Genomic DNA, 18,263 nt, shown 5'->3' with positions numbered 1-18,263 from the left:
AGTGCAAAAGAGCAGGTCTCTTATGTTCATATATATGTCTGGATGTCAGCATACCTACATATGTCCAAAATGCAACAATAAATAAAAGAGACTCAAAAGCCAATGTGCACCTAAGCTTCAACTGTGGAATAGCCACAAGGAAAGTGAATTTTCTTGAAAACCCCTCTTGGAATAATGGTAATGCAAATAACTTCATATTATAAAACTGGAAACATGTGTGCCTTCCAGAAGTCATATATGGAATAGAAAATTGAGTTGGAGTTTTTATTTAAAAATGTTTTCTTATAAAACATTTGGGCTTAACTGGATGTAAGTTAAACCAGTAAATTCACAACTGCTATTGAACATGCAGTATTGTATAACCCTGTCTTCTTACTTTAGGCACCTGGAAGCTACTTGTCTAGTCTCTACCAACTTGTGAATTGCCTTACCTATGGATCAGAATTAACACTTTAAGTTGTTCACTCTAAGATGTTTCAAGGAACATTTAATAGTGTATTCAGCTCAAACTATGGCTCTAGAGGCCACCCTATTTTTGGGTAGGTGGGACAATGCCCTATAGCTACTTGACATTCCTCAAGCCATTTTCAGCATGTGATTTGTCAGTGGCACACTTCCCAGTGTCTACTGCTTCTGTTCTCACTGTTTTTCCTGGAGTGTTTCTGCAGATGTAATTGGGTGTTCATACCTAGTAGTTCTGCCCTTGTTGAAAACAGTTATCTGGTATTAGAAGCAATAAGCAATGTATCTCAGTTCCATATAAGTTTCTGATCAGGCTAACTGAAATAAGTCAGAAACCACTTGAGATTTAAAACAAAGCATTGATGAAGAAGCCAAAAGCAAATTATTTTTCTCCTTTTAAAAAAGGAAATACAATACTGTACACCTGAACCCAACATAGAAGACCACCCCCTTTGGGGGGGGGGGAATTTTCCTATCTTATTTTATGAGTGTTGCAAAAGGGAGAGAGGTAGATGTCTCTACGCATCTGGTCCGCTTCTGGTAAAAACCCTTCCTCTGTTCCAGTGATACCAAATACTGGGATGTTTTTTTAAAAAACCTATTTTAGTAGAAACACACGCACACACACACACTATGTTTCTTAGAATTAGAATTATTTCAGAGTATCATAAGTAACTACTGGGAGAAACAGACAAGAAGTGAAGCTCTAAACTAAACTAACATCTATCCTAAACTAAACTCTTAGGATAGATGAAACTTTTTCTCTCTTTCTATCAACTTCTGTTCATGAAATGCGAGGGTCTTCTTTTTAAAAGCTTATGCTAAAATTTGTATGTATTTTGGTGCACATTTCTCCAAACATGTGCATTCTTCATTTTACCTAGTGTGTACAGTATTTGCAATAATTAATGCTAATATACTTTTTGTAGTCTTTTTTTTCCTTGTATATATTTTTATCATTAATGAATTGCACTGCAAAATTAGGAAAACTGAATTATGAATAATAGGTAAATTGATGAAGGAGAAGAAGATGCCCCACAAACTGCTTAAACTCCTCTTGAGATTTGGTACACCAGGACCGAACTCAGACTTGGGCTGGGACAACAAAATTATGTTTCAAGTTAAATTACTGTAAATAAGTACATTCAAGTGCGCACTAAATGAATTTCTCTCCATCCCTTTTACATTACATTCATGATTTCATATTCTCTTGCACGTGTGTGCACTCAGATTAGACTACAGTTCTGCATATCTCCAATATTTCATTTTACTCCAACATTACTTTTGGTGCCATGCCAAAGTAAGGAGTTGGTTTTTTTTCAGCAGAGGCAGTCAAGGCCAGAAGAGGCAAAATCTGTATGGGGGGGAAAAAACGATCAGAACATCAGATTTTTTTTTTAAATGATCCACTCTATTTGTTTTTAATCTCCATAATTCTGTATGAATTGACATTTAGAACTCTTATTCCATATTCCACAACTGGAATACCAAAACATATTTTAATATGTATCTTTTAAAAATTACTGCTTGCAGCACAAGATAAACACATCTGTTAGCTACATTCCATGTTGTATGTCTGAAACATAAGAAAATCCAATTTTTAAAAATGGCTCTCTTGCAGCTTTTCCTAATCAGGCACCCCCATTATGATCTGGAGTATAAATACCATCATCCCCAGCCACCCTGCTAATTGGAGGTAATGGAGCTGTAGTACAATCCATTCAGAAGGTGCTCAGTCAAGGGATCTGTTCCAGTATATTGTAAAAATAATTATTTCAAAACAGAAAACCAAACAGATAAGAAAGTAATGAATAAAATATGTTTCTAAAAGACCCCTCAAACAAAATCTTAAATATTATAAACAAGAGAATTTTTGAGGGTCCAGCCGGTTTCCTAGCATATTTTATAAGGATGCCCTACTTTTTGTTAAAAAAAAAAAAACTGTGTATAAACGGGAGAGCATGCATAACTGCTGTGTTTAGAAAACAGCAAAGTACCATGTTAAAAGTCTCTGTTTTAGTCAGCCCACCCACTGAGAAAAAAAGTTGACATTTGAAAGCAGGATATAGTGAACAGTTTGTACCATTGTGCCCAGTAAATCTGACAGTTCCCTGCTGACGTTTTACTTTCCTGGAAATACTGAGAAGCTGAGCTTTGTCAACCCCATAAAGGATCTGATCAACTGTTGAATGTAATTTCTATTTCAGTTATGTTAAGGCGATGGGTCTATTAAAAAAAAAAAAAGCTAAAAAACGCCCAAGAGAGCTTTTATTTTATATTAATGCGCTGCCTGATTTAACTGTCTTTGGACCTCCTAGATCTAGGAGATGTTGTAAGTTATGTTTATAACTGGATGCAAATGACAAGAATTGAATGACCGGCTGAAACACCTAAACTGAAACACTGAGGCCTGCAGTGGAGCCCCCATGCGTAAAATACTCGTCCCAGCAAGAGAGAGGTGGCTGCACAAAACAAATCTGTCCAGATTATAATTTCTGGTAAGAAACATATGCTTATGTTCTTCCTATACTATGGATTGTATCCTTATCATTGGCATGGGAGGTTTGGAGTGTGCGCAGGTAAAACAAATAGAAGACCAAAATTAAAAATTAAGTCTGAACACTAAATCAGAAGATGCATTGGTCACCCTTAGGTTTCTGGTGGTGATACTCTGAGCTTGGTTAACAGAGCAGGATAAAAAGCTGCAGTTTCTTCATCTAGGTAAAGTAAAAGGCTCTGCTTACTAGGTGGCAATCCCAAGAATGCTGTAGCCATGGCCTTTTCACACCACGTCCACTGCTCGATGACAGTTTCATTTCAGAATCAAGCCAACAGCAATCTACATGCAAAGACTGGAAAAGCGGATTATATCTTGTTTCTAACAACTAATAGTTCAAAACTGCATTTCATTTTCCCACCTGACAAGACACACATGCTGCTTTGATGCTCATGCAGAGGCAGAACTAAATGCAATTTCTGACTCAAAAAGGTTGAATAGAAAAGTTTGCTCTGACCCCTTTCAAGTCTCTGGGAATACATTTCTTCTGTGATGATTGTGACTGTTTCCTAACTCTATTAAGTTAATCAGTTTGCAAGGCCATCTGTAAACATATTTTTGTGTAGGATGAGCAGGTTTTGACAGTTTAGCCATGGAAGGTTAGACCTTCCTTCAGTACCTTCTTATTACATATTGTATATCAACTTCATTGATGGTGTTGCTTGTTTCTTGACTGATGTCCTGATTCTTCAAAATATAGCTAGTGACCAAAGACTGAAGTCAAACATAGATTAAGGGATATGAATTTATAAGCTGGTGATCTCTTGAAAGACAATGCTTTTCCCAACACTGATTTTTTGGTAGGTCAGTCAACACCTTTAAGGAACACAGTGGCAAACCAGTCTCCTACCATTCTCAAAAAAAATACATGGGCGTATCCATGAGTAGATTTGAGTTTGACTTGAAGATTTTACTGTTATCTTTTCTAAGCCTTTTTATACAGCTTTATTTTCTCTTTCAAAATGTAGGGAGAGACTTATTTGGAGTGGATAATAAATTTTAAAAAATGCAGCCTAGATCCACTTATTCAGTGGGTTGTGTTATAGTTTTGCATCAATCAACGATTTCTTGCAGGCAATGGTTATCTTAGTCAGGGATAGATCATATGCTTTGTGTACAGAAAGTTGCAGATTCTACCTGTGGCATTTCCAGGTATTTATGTATTTGTTTTTGAACAACCCAACAACCTTGTTCCCTGTGTGATCTCTATAGTTCCCTGCCAATACCCAACAAACAAGTTCCCTGGGCAATGCCATAGTTCTCTCTCTGGTAGTAACCTGTTGGAAACCATAGAGACTTGAAACAGGTAGTGTGACCCTAATCTAGATGAACCTCTGGTCCGCATCTAGGCAGCCCTGCTGAGCCATGTCTAAACATGCTAACAGGGCTAGCACAGAAGTCATGAACAAGTCCTTTGCCTAGGATTCTTGCTTGGAAAATAGTGCCCACAAAGTCTAAGGAAATAAATCAATGGATATAAATCAGAGGCCACAATCTTTCAAATACATAGAAGGAAATAGCTTACTCTAAAAGGCTGGGTGTTAGAAAATATCTTAAAAGGCATTTCATCCCTGGATCCCATCCAGTACCTCCATAATATCTTGTGTGAAGCAGTAAAGGGAGGGAAAAATTGCAGCTGCTAAAAACAGCAATATTCCCCAAATGTTAGAAATAAAACATAGTAACTCTTATCCTGAATCTTCGTTAAATGTAGCCTTAAAAAATATTTACTAAACTGCTAACCACAAGACTAAACAAAAGCATTACTACCATTGTAAATCAAGATCAAGGCAGTTTCATGCCAAGGCAGGGAGGCAGCTGATTAATTTAAGAAGAGTGCTACGTATATTAGAAGAGGTGAGAGATGATGGCGAACCTCCTGCTGCCTCTTTTTTAGAAGCTGAGCAGGCATCTTTCACTGTGGGATCATTTGCTGCTATCTACAGTGAGCCTGGAATAAGTTTTGTTTGAGATTAAAATTCAGAAACCTAATTAAAACAATTTACTTTCACCCATTAGCCTTAATCCTTATGAATAGCTGACTGTCTTCTCCAGTTATTTTGCTAAGAGGCACTTGACAAATATATTCTTCTTTCCTTTTTATGGATCTTCTCAGCAACTTTTCTCAGGAGAACAAAATATGCTCAGCATCAAGAAAAGACTTGACACCCATAATGTTTTGTAGGCAGCATCCGATTCTGTTTATAGAGGAAGATATATCTGTGCTTAATTTACGTCAGCAATTTTGTCCCAGTACAAGATGGAAAACATTTTGTTTATAGGCCAGTCTGTCTTTGAATAGTATTCTTCGGCAATGTTTGTCTGATAGTTACGATTAAAAAGGAAAGGCTTTTGCTAAGCAAATCATGTCCCGTAGCATATGCTTTCAGGCTTTCAAAATAAAAATCAAGGATAAATCCATTATCAAAACCACGATCCTCCGGTACTGTCAGCTTCTGAGAAATAGGTCACTGGAAGCGTTGTTTATATACTACCACCTAAGATATTAAGCAGACTTATTTCTCAGTATGATACAATTATGAAATTCAGTATAGAATTTCCTCTCAAGTAAATATATTTAGGATTAAATTTACCAGCCTGTTCTAATTATTCTTCTAGGTAAAAGGAGAAAGTAGGAATGCACTGCTGCTTTGTAGGTAAAAAAATTGCAGTGAAAATGACTTGCTTGAAACTAGCATTGGGTATACTGTTTGAGCATGAGTAGGTAACAATGGGATCAATGGGGTCATAGACATTATTTGTTATTAATTGATTTAGAGCATTTACAAGACCACCCAATTTAAAAAAATGTAACTCTGGGTGGCATACAACAAAAAAAGAACATGACTAACAACAACAAACCCCAAACCCCAAAACCATATATCATTAAGAAATAATCCAATATATAAAAAGGCAAACAGAATGGAATAATGAAAATACCTAGAAGGGGATTTCACTTAACTAGACCAAATGCCTGGGAAAAAGGCAGGTCACAACTGCCCTTCCAAAGGCAAGCCACAGCCGCTCAGTCTTGGCAAAGCTGAGCCACAAACTGTTCTTTCCCATCCAGACCCTCACAGGCTGCAGACACTGGGACAGAACCTTCACTTGGACAATCAAGGACAGAGATGTACAACAGGGTATCATCAGCATGTTGGTCATACTTCACCCTGTACCAATGGATAAGATTACCCACTGGCTTCATGTAGATATTAAAATGAAGGGGGGAGAGAGTAGAGCCCACCCCACAAAGGAAGGGCCTAGGGCTTGACTATTCCCCTCCCATCAATACTGACTAAACCACAGTAAAATGGTATCCCCCAGTCCCATTCCCAGAGGGATACCATGGTCTACTGGTATCAAAGGTGGCTGAGAGATCAAGGAAAGCCAGGATGGACATACTATTCCCATCCTGAGCTCACCACAGGCCATCAACAAGCATGACCAAAGCTGTCTCAGTAGTATAACCCAGTCTGGATCCTGACTGGAAAGGGCCCAGATAATTTGTTTCTTCCAGGGCCCTTTGAAGCTGAAGGCTGATCACCCTCTCAACAACTTTCCTTAAAAATGGAAAGTTGGAAACTGCATAAAAATTTTCCAGATCAGCTGGATCCAGTGATGTCTCTTGAGGAGGAGTGTCAGGCCCAGCCCAAGAACAATGAAACAGTCCAGTCTAGTACAGTTCCTTTATTTGCTTACACCTTATGGACAGAATCTTGCCAAATTAAATCTATACTACAGCAACTAGTGGATATACCCTGTGAGATTCTAAGGAGTGGCTATCCTGAATCTCTTACTCTTCCCACGCTCCCCCTGTGGACTGTGTTGCCTCTTGCCCTGCTGGAATGCCACCCCTCCTTCCTTATAGCCTTGATCTCCCACATCACTCTCCTCCTTGTAGATACATTCCCTCACAAGGAGGCACACTACCGCCTCTTTCAGAGCCAGTGTGTTTGGTGTCTCCCAGGCTTCCTATCCCATATGACTTTTTCTTTTATTTTCTTGGATTTTTTAAATTAAAAAATGAAATATTTGCTTTGCCCCTTACATCATCTTTATATCAAATAATTATTCTTGACCCATATAGGTCTCATAGAGATTCTTGGAAAATAAAAACAGAGGGTATATAAAATTGCTTTGCTTGGAAAGGTTTACACCTACCAAGAGAAAATTAAAGGTATGTTTAGTAGGAAATCTCCTGAGAAGTTAGAAGTTAGCGCATGTGATAGGTGCAACCTCCCCAGTTTGTTTTCTACAAACTGGGCATTCTGTCACTGAGAAGGCCCATGGCATCCTTTTCACATGTTAAAAGTGTCAACTTCCAAGGTTCTGGAGATCCTGGACAAGATCATTCCACTCTGATCGATTCATACATGATGGGTCTCTTTTTCTTTTCTTGTTGTGTGCTTATGTCTCTTCTATCTCCTTGTTGAGGATAAGACTCATTAATATTTTTAAAGTGGAGACTATATGAAAATCACTGAAAAACAGGGTCCTCCACATCTAATATTTCCAATTAGCACCGTCATTTCCTATGCTTGCTGAAGATCATGAAAATCATTCTCCATTCTTCTCTCTCTGGGGGAAGACTGATTTTAGTGATCATCTTATTGACCTCCTCATCCTCTGTTTGACTTTCTCTGGCAATGCCTGTTTCAAATAAACATGAAGGTGTGTACGCTAACTGATAGTTTGGGGGCTGCAGCCTAGAAAAAGTAGGAGATATTAGCAGCTGCCTAAAAGCTGAATAGTTTTTCTACTGCATCTGCTCAGTAGATATTTACTGAGCTATTTACATTCCGGGACAATCTTCCATAGAATATTGCTCCAGAGTTCAACACTCTTTGGAATCAGAGATGCATTATGAGGGGAAACAGTATTTGCCAGGACCAATACCTTTTTTTTTTTTTTGGTAATTACTAGTGCTTGTTTGTCCCAAGGAGAGAGCAAATAACTGTTGCTAATTTCATTTTTCCAAGGGCAGCAAGCAAGATTGATGTTTCACTGGCTCCATTTCTTTTGGGCTGCTACTTACGGGGAAGATTTCACTGACTTTACTGCTATTAAGGAATCTCCCAGTAGAGCCAAGAGCACACCAAAGCTAATGCTGGTGGAGGAACATAGATGATTATTTCTCCTCCACTACCATCCCTCCAAGTGGCACATATCACAAAGAAACAGTAGGTTTAAAAAAAAAGGGGGGGGGCTTATGAAACATAGATTTTCATTACTTTTGGCCAAGACTTCACATTCATGCTGCACCAAAATTTACTTTGGTCAAGAATGGCCTACCAAAGAGACTTTTGTTTTTCGGTTATTTTCAGGATGCTTGAGAATTTTCTTCCATTTTTTCTTGGTATTATTGTTCAAGGTGATGAAAGTTTTTGCTACCAGTGCTACTTTCTGTACATGCTTTCCCATCCCTCTGAAGCCTTCCCAGTTTTCTGTGCTTCTAATCTGGAGAGAAAAAATGGAGGAGTCCTTTTCTAATGTCTTCCTTTGGCACTCAACTGAGCATGAGAAGCCAGGGACACTACAGACTGCTAGACAGGTGATTCTATAATGAAAGAAAATATATTCACACACATCTTATGGCCAAAAACACCATTCATATGAATTTCACCACAAAACTTATTTGAAAGAAGTTTCAAATACAAATCATCTTTCATCTTACTGAATGAGAAATGGTAGGAAAAAATGCAGGAGAATTCTTTTGCATAGCACTAATTCATACTGAATAGGGCTGAGGAAGTCACGGTAGTATCTAAAATTGTAAATTAATGCCAGTTTTATGAAAGGCATTCAGCAATTGGCAAGACCTTCCTATTTTTTTATTCCCAGTTCAATTTTCCTGGCTGAATTTCCAAGGGAAGAGAGAGACTGTGTCTTTAGCAGCTTACTTGCCATACTACAATGGTAGAATATCAGGTTTGCACGAAGAAAGCCCTGGATTTGCCCTCTCCCATCTTCAGTAAAAGGCAGAATGAGGTCAGAAATGGCAGGAAAGGTTCTTGCCTGCAGCCCCTGGAAAGCTGCTGCCCTTTATAGCTCCAGATGTACATCATAAATTCTCTAAACGGGTAAGAAGCAGCTATATGTATTCCCACTTTTTAAACTGTGATTATTTCTTGCACTGAGTCTTGCAAAGATATAATTTGATGAAGATACTGAGTGCTGAGATCCCTTAGTCTGCTAGAAGACCGACAAGTGTAACCATTCATTCCATTTATGGACAAGCTGTTACTATTTACCCTGTACAGGCTAGTAGCAAAGTGATTATGTTTGTCATAGCTTCAATTCCTCTTTCATTAATACTTGCAGATGGTATTATATAAGCATGGATTGTTCCATTATTTGCACATCATAAGTTCACCAGTTGATGCCTCTTCCCCAAATGTGAGATATAATATTTAGCCATCGTATTTGCTTGCCCTTGGCAAAATCTTGGTTGGCTTATAGAGTGCTAAGCAAGCGCACACAATGCCTCGCCTACAATTAGAGCGAATGAGACAACTGACCAGATTGTTCTTACATGTTCAAAGTTTCCATGTGTGTCAGAATCTTTCGTCAGCTTTCAAAACATGACTAGTAGAATTTCCAAGTTGGGAGGAAAAATAAGCATCATTCTTGTTGGTCAGGAAGAGAGAGAAAATTGGATGAGGTTGAAAGCAACAGCCTTTCCCACCTAAAATGGGAAGAGAGATTAATAGTAAACCCAGAGACAGAGACAGAGAGAGATTTAAAATCTTCAGCTTTATACTCAAAGGATGCATCAGTATGTCCAAGCATAGATTAGTTTTGCCTCCAGAAGTACATGCAGCCCCCACCTTACTATAATTCTAGAAATACATTAGATCTATTTTATTTCAGCATGCCTTTGGTCCCAGTTAATTGATTACAACTGTATCTTTGATTCTGTTTTGATACTGTGTTTTTTTTTTTATTTCAGTCTCTATGATTATATTTTCTTTTCTCTGATGTGATGTGATGTACATTGCACAAAGGTCTTTGGGATTTGGGTGGGTTATAACTACTCTAAATAAATAAATAAGTCCTGTAAAATAAACAAATACACTTCAGCTCCAAACAGACATGCTGGCAAGTGGATTATGGAGAGTATCAGGAAAGATATCAAAAGGCTGATGATTTTTCAGCTTTTATTGATGTCATTCAGAGACAGGAGGATGCCCAGTTGTCTGTGAGGAACAAGTCCACTGCTGTCTGGTTAGCTTAGAAAGATGGCTTTCCTACAAAGAACAACTTATTGCTTTCTGGAAAAACACATGGGTTTGTGTGTGCAGTAGGGAGACTTGTTCTCCTTTTCCTTGCCACTCCAGGATCTCCTCTGAGATCATTGCCATTTGACATCATAACCTTCATCAGGGACCACACACATATCTCTCAAGCTAAGTGTAAATTCATCCAGCTCAAAAAGAATTTCCATCATGCTCAAGTTAACTTTTGGCCCAAAAGCAGCATTTCAGTTGGCTTGAAAAGGCACACAGCAGTAGGTTGCTGCTTATTTGTATATTGCAGTGGTTTTAATCAGTGCTGTGTAGGTTAATATAGTCTACTAGGGTACTTTTTAAACTAACAGCATGAGTAGGGGGTTGATACAGGGCTCACACAAGCTTAATCCAAGCATTTGTTTCAATATCAGAATTTGGCTCAGAAATGAAAAGTCATGAAATATCAGTAAAAAATAATATGAACGTGCTCGAAGTGTTTTTCCCTCCATCCTAGCCTGTTTCACTGAACTCTGTCAGCTATTGACATTAGCTTCTAAACTGATGGATTGTGTGATGCAGCACACAATCACTCTAACAAAACCAAGTTTGAACCTCTGGGGGGGGATGCTATTCCAAAGGGAGGTGTCATGCCCAAAAGGGCATGGTTGCCTTTTTCTGCTACCACCCTTGGTTTCATAAACATAACTCTCTGCACATCATGTGCTATTTCAGTGTCCTGCCTAGTACCACTCCCTCTCCAATCTGACCACAACAATCAGGTGCACAAATCACCCACCTGCTCCCCCCAGTTAGCTGCCAGGTTTGCCTTATCAATATGGCCCATGACAAGAAAGACAAACTACAGTTCTTGTAGAGAAAAAATGTCTTGAATTAAGGAAAAAGTGAAAGAGGCTGCCATCTTCAGCTAGAACAAACCCTGCAGGATGTAAAAGCCAACCCAAGAGGGGAAGAAATTTGGGCTGTTAGAATTCATGCCAAGATAGGGCACCTCCCTGGAGTCCAGAATACATAGTTAAGAATGGTATGCTCAGAAAGACAGTATAGCATGCCCATGATAGATCGATGATAGGTTCTATGTTCCTTTCCTATCAGCCCTGCTCCACATGCAAGCAATAAAAGCTGTAAAAGATGAGCGGATAGCATATCTTTCCTCATCACCTAGCAAAACTCCACAGGAATCTTAATGAGTAGCGCTTAAGCATTTTCCAGCAAAACATTAATCTTTCACAGACGTTATGAAGAATACATCAGGAGATGATATCAGGGATCACACATACAATTCACATTAAGAAGGGTAAAGAGAAACTACAATCTTGCCAGTAGTCACCCAAATGATGTTCCACCACCAGGAATGCCTACCTAAGACTAGAGTTGAAAGCCTGCTGTGCTGGAGTGTCAGAGAAATGGTAGTCTGCCAACAACCATGTTTGTATAGCACTCTCCAGACCGTAAGGTTGACAGCACACCAACTTGTTTGTTTATCAGAATATGCATTCTCCAGCTTCCCCAGAAGAGGAGACCCAAACGCTATAGAGTCATGACACAGATTGGATACTTCTGAATATACATCCTCCAGAACCATTACCAGATACCATCCGCAGGGATCTTTCCTAATGAGCCAGGTCACAGACCTAGCATTAGGTAGTTGTGGTGTTTTAGATAATTGTATATAGAACTGGATAGGAGATGGATCGGTGCCCCATTATTTGAGCCAAATGGGAGCTGTTCGTGAGCCAAATGGGAGCTATGCCTGCGCTCTCAGTGATGTGAGTTGTGGCACTGAAATGAAAATAACTAGCATTTGCTGGCTTAACTCTTGGAGGGGCACCTAGTGCTGATGTTTTCCTCTCAATCTATTGCAAAATTTGCAGTAGGGAAGTAAGGCTTTAGGGCTGTAAATAATTAACTTTTTTTTTTACTATAGCTAGCAAAGGCAAATAAAATATCCAAACATCACCATTTAAAATTCATTATGAAAACCAAATCTGCTTAATATGCATAATTTAAATTGATCTAAGAATTATTTTTCTGCATTTAATATGAGATACTTTGATACAGATTTTTTTAAAAAAATAAAATAAATGCATGGTATACACAGCCTGCCTATTCTGGAAAACAGACCTCTACTAGATTCAGTTACACTTTGTAAGAAATGGACTTTTTTTGATGATGCTAGTATACTTATTGTGCTATGGTGGTAACCACAGGAAACTTTAAGAAAATCCAGGTTTTGTTTGATGGGAGAAAATTAGTTTTCACTTCTGAGACCAACAGAATATAACTTGTGGGCTGGAGATTACAGTTTGTAAAGGTTTTGCATATTTGCCCTGCTTTATGTTGAAATACACAAGTATGTGGCTAAATAGAACAACGATTCCAGGAATTCAAGAAACTATAAGATTCAAACCTCATAAAATAAGGAACTCTCTCCAGAGTGTCTGGCCAAATACCCTGTTTGCTTTTTGTATATCTTGGGAAAGTAATCATGGACGGTCCTTCATTACCTAATAAACCATATTTCTGTATGCAGCAGTGGACACCAAACACCAGCTGAAACACCTGGGAGCATGCCACGTACAGATGTATGGCACTTGTCACTGCATTTGGAAAATAAACCAGTGTGACCACTCTCCTGCTTGACTTAGATACAGAATGTCTGTTCTGGCACTAAATTGCAGTTGTATTATTAAAATGTTTAGTCCATTTGCTCTTGAACAAAACAAAACAAAAAAGTGCTAAATCAAATATTTCTAAATTCTACAATAATTTTCTATTAGTTTAATAGTAAAGAAATTGAAGTTATCAACTTTTTCTCCAAGAAGAAAAAAGTTGATGACATTCTGTTGGATAGGATGTAGGGTTTTGGCACATATCTTAGTTATGAGATGTCGTTTGTTATTCAGTCATTTCTCCATCTGTCTGCAGCTTCCCTTTAATTAAATCTCAGAGGAAAACTCCTCTGAGTCCTAACTCCTCCCAGGGGCATTTTTCAGATCCGGAAATGGAGTCTGCAGAGCGATGCAGGCATGTGTGATGAAAATGGAAGGGACAGCAGTTCTCTCTGCCACTAACAAAGTGTGCTAAAATCCTAACAAAAGATAACAAAGTCTAAAGACTTTGTGAAGTTGCTTGAAAATGACATAAGAAGAATTTTTGCAAAATGTGAAAATGTTAAACTAAAAGACAAATTTTGGCACATTATTTAAAAATTCTGTCATTTTTAGAAATGTCATGGGAAGGTTATATCATAGTTTTTATTCTTGTCCAATTATTCTCTGCCAATGTTTTCTAACCGTTCATCAGTCAGCTCAAAAGTTTGCAATGTCTTTCACTGATACAATGCTTCAGTGACAATGTCAATGCTCTAATTTAGGTGAGATTAAAAATTGTAGCGGTCCTGTGCTAATCTAGGTTATTTCTAATCCATAAAAACTGTGTTGCCAGCAGTGATGCAATGAGCCAGATCAATAGCAGATGCAGGCCTACTGTCAGCTATAGTGTGACTATATAAAGCTTCAAATTTTAAAAGAGATAGAGGTTTTAAAATTCTAAATTCTAAAACTTGGTTTAGAGCTGAGTTTAAGCAAGTGTTTAGTGAAGACCTCTGTCATGTGGTTGTGACTGGTTCTATTAATTTAGGAAGTCAACATGACTGAAAGGAGTGATTTGAAGGGAAAGATCACTCTTTCCACCTTGGTGCCCTCCAGACGGACTGGACTGCCAACATCTATCACCATAGTCATCATGGAAGATATGAAATAGAATTGCTCATCTGGAGTCTGCTTACAGTCAAGGCTATTTTAAGATTGTGAGAAGATGGACATTTTAAGCCCATTCACATACAGTACTTCCTTTCCATAGCATCTTGTATTAATGAAATCAAAGTTCTACACAGAACTTTGTCTAATGAAGTCAGTGTTCTAGTAAGTATATTATAAAACCCCAAATACTGAAATAATTCTTAATGTTATTGTATTTGATGCATTTTACTGTTGCAAAATATATTGAATTATCTGATTTTTATATACGGAACTCTACTTTGGATTGCCCTTTCTGTTGCCTGGAGTAATTGCTTCATTTCCTCTAAAACTGAATCCATGAATATTTCAAAAAATTGAATTCTTTCATTGAGGTTTTCATGGATATATACTAGGTAACATTACATTTTCAACTCCATGCTAAGGCTTAATTCTTTTTATCCATTCTTTTTCCTATTTACTTGAGGTTTATCTTATAAAGTAAAATAGTGTAGGCATTCTTCTGCAATTTTTTTCTATCTACCATCTTAGCACCAAGACTCTAAGCAGTAAATAGATATTAAAATAAAATAATTATAAATAATAGTAATAGTATTACTTTAGTTATTGTTACTAAAATAATAACTCTCCTAAGTAACATCAGCTCTGATGGCTCCCCATTAATCAGTCTTCAGAGGTCTTGCAGAACAACAAGTTTTTACAAAGTTTGTGGGTGGCATCTTCACTCTGGGGCTATGGACTGCTCCCAGAGAGGACACCTACTATTGTGCTTCCATCTCTCATATCTCCTGGTAGGGTGAGGCCAGTTATCTTCCAATGTGAAGCTATAAAATTGCTTTAGAATTTTTTTCAAAGGAGAACAAATTCTGAGAAACTCTCTTGGGTAGTCTGTAGTGTTCTTGTATTTATTTAGCTACAAATTGGTCAAGGGATCATGGACAGAGTTTGCGTCATGGTGTCAGGACTCACACTTTTTCATTTTGACATCCTTGTGGCTAGCTGCAGAAGCCTACACAAGGAACATCTAGGTGAATGTCCTGTTCCTGAAATTTTGTTGGAGAAGCTCTCCTTTCCCTAAAGAAATTGTCCGTCCAATTTCTTTGCCCCCAAATTTGGAGAATTTCTAAAGGCCATTTGTGACCAGCTTTAGTCACAAACATTTGAATGTGGTTGTTTCTTCCAACCCTTTTCTATAATATGCAGATTCTGAGCCAGGATTTTCCAAAACATCAGACTCTATGGCAGATATTTATCACAACATTTTGGGGTCTTTCTGTGTTTGGGGGATTTGGGACACCAGCACAACAAAGCATTAATGTATTTTGTTGTACCCTACTGTCTTTGCAATGGTATATGATTGGTGGAGAAGGCTATTAGAAACCTAAAACCATATCTGTGTATTACAGCAGGACAAAATGTGATACCAAACTGGTGAATAAATGCTAATCCCACCCCATAATATTGCATACGTCACAGTATACTAAGTCATTGGTTTCCTCAGGAGATTTTCATTATATTTTAAGTCGAACGGGCAAGTAAAGAAATACTGCCTCACAGCACCTTGCTTTACATATGATGAGAAATAAGAAGGGATTGGAAAATAAAAGCAACAAACACTCCTAAGCTCACAAACTGGCACATGCAAAGCCACTTTTTGGCAACTGATGTGGGGAGAAGAAAAGAGGGTTGTGAGGCCAGCATTTTACTGAAGAACTCACTTGGGGACACTGGTAAAAATAAATTGCTCGGCTCTAATTTTCTTAGCAGCTTCCATGCTATTATTTGAAACTGAGTAAGAAGCCCTTGGCCTAATCCCAAGAGCCAATCTATAGTAAATAGTGCACACTTAATGCCTAAGTTCCTTTTTAGCACCCTTCCGACAGTGATTTCAGCCACACAGCTTAGTCATAGCAGACATTCTTGTGGTGAAAGCATTAAACCCACATGCAGCTCTCTTTCTGTGGCCACAGGGGGTCATGCTCCTTCCCCATTAGCTGAATAAATCATAAAGTCTGGGCAGACCACACAAGAAGCCAGGCAAGCTGCAAGCCACAATCGTGCTTACGAGTCTGCTATTTCTTTTCAGGGGAAGAAAAGGAAAAGAAAAGGAAGGAGAAGAAAAGGAGGGGGAAGAAAGAAATACAACAAAATGGACAAACGGGTGGAACGCACTTCTTTTGTCTTTCTCTCTATATGTTGGAAGCAAGATAGAGGCATACTATACCAAGAAAAATATTACAACATTTCTTTAAAATGCAGCTTTCTTCTCTGGTCAAAATGTTGCAGTTACAAATATTCTTGAAGATTCTTCATCATCATCATCATCATCATCATCTCATCTGCTTCATGATACAGTCTAAAGCAGAGGTGATTTTGCAGCTGTTCTAATAATATGCACACTGGGTTCAAACAAGAGAACACAAAATGTGCCCTTCTTTTTCATAATGTGCAATTCTCCCATTCTACCAATGTAGTAACAGTTAACTGAGTGAGGTCCGGAAGTCTAGAGGTTAGTTCAAGTTCCCATCAATCAGGAAGTGAGATAAGAAGTAGGAATTTTAAACACAGCCATTAGCATACAACTGTTATCTCAGAGGAAAGATACACTCAGAGCTCATTATACTAAGCAGTTTCTTAAGTATTTCTTTTACACATATGAAGGCAAAAAACGAAAACAAACCAAAACCCAACTCTAAAATTTCTTCTACAGTACATTGAACTTCAAGCATGCTTTGAATATTGGAGTGATTGGCAACTACTGTATACCATGTCCTGTCTTACAAAGATCCGTCTAATTAATAAAGCAAAGCCAAAAACCAAGGGTGCAATGAGTGAAAATTTTTCAATAATCCCACCCCACTGCTCCATTTTGTTTCATGACACTGATTCTGTGTTCTGAGAAAAGAAGATTAAATAAAAAATGTAAGGCTGCACTTAAACATGTCCAGTAAATCTTAATATCCCTTCTGATTTTGTTCATTTAGTGGTTTGATGGGGAAAAAGACTGAAAATGAATTGGCAGTGTGCAGGCCTTCCCATATAGCCATCCCACCCTGTCTCAGCAACATCCTATGTGAAATTACATCCTCTCTATCTTCCATTGATTTTGCTGCTTCTCAGCAAAAGCAAATAATCAGAAAAGACTGAGATAAATTGAAGTGCCTTTCTAATGGGAATAAGCCCACACTTAGAAGAGAATACTTAAATTTCATTTGTGCTTCAGCGCTGCAGGTAGAAGGCATGTGTTTTGCCAAACACATTCCTGTGCTTGCAGATAAGCAAGGGCTCACATTCCAAACAGAGAGGAAAACTATTGTTCTGTCCCTAATGAAACTCAAAAAACTTTTCAAACATTGTATGACATTTTAGTTCACTTAGGCATTTGAAGGGTAACTACTCTTCCAGGATTAGACTGTCCTAATCCTTATTGTTTTTATTGCTTTGATTCATTTTTATTAAAGATTGTTTTATCATAATTTTTGTACACTGCTTGGAGCTCTTTTTAGAGAAAAATATAAATTATTAATCATAAAGTAGTAGATATGAAAGGTCTCTCATATTTATTTTAAAACATATACAAAAGGGGGGGATTTCCTTCCTTCCTTCCTTCCTTCCTTCCTTCCTTCCTTCCTTCCTTCCTTCCTTCCTTCCTTCCTATACTGCCAGACTCCAAAAGTAACACCCAGCAGTTTATCACAAAATATAAAATATTATCAACATCAAAATAATAATAATAACAATAGGAATCTTTCAAGGAGACTCACTATCACCACTACTGTTTATCATTGCATTGATTCCTCTGTCAACAATACTGAACAAGTCAGGCCATGGCTTCAAACATAAAAATAATCTGCCAGGTTAATCCCACCTCCTTTACATGGACGATCTGAAGCTATAGTATATGGAAAAACACCATCTGAAATGGAATCGCTGCTCAACATGGTCCACATATACAGCCAAGTTATTGCAAAAGAGTTTGGACTGAAGAAATGTGCCACCCTTACCATCAGCAAGGGAAAATAGTGAAAACTGAAGGAATCAAGATGCCCAATGGAAATAACATCAAGAATCTGGATGAAGAAGATCACTACAAAAAGACTGAGGGATATGGGCATCTTTCAGGCTGACAACATTAAGCACACTGAAGTCAAGAAGTAGTTTAGTAGTTAATACATCAGAGAAGTAAAGAAGATCTTAAAGGCCAAATTCAGTGGCAGAAATACCAGCAAGGTGATC

The sequence above is a fragment of the Python bivittatus genome, unplaced genomic scaffold (assembly GCF_059951505.1).
Source record: "Python bivittatus isolate LINGU-HERP-01145 unplaced genomic scaffold, Pbiv_v1 ctg000070_np1212, whole genome shotgun sequence".
NCBI lineage: Eukaryota > Metazoa > Chordata > Lepidosauria > Squamata > Pythonidae > Python > Python bivittatus.
Note: the sequence above shows the minus strand (reverse complement) of the source record.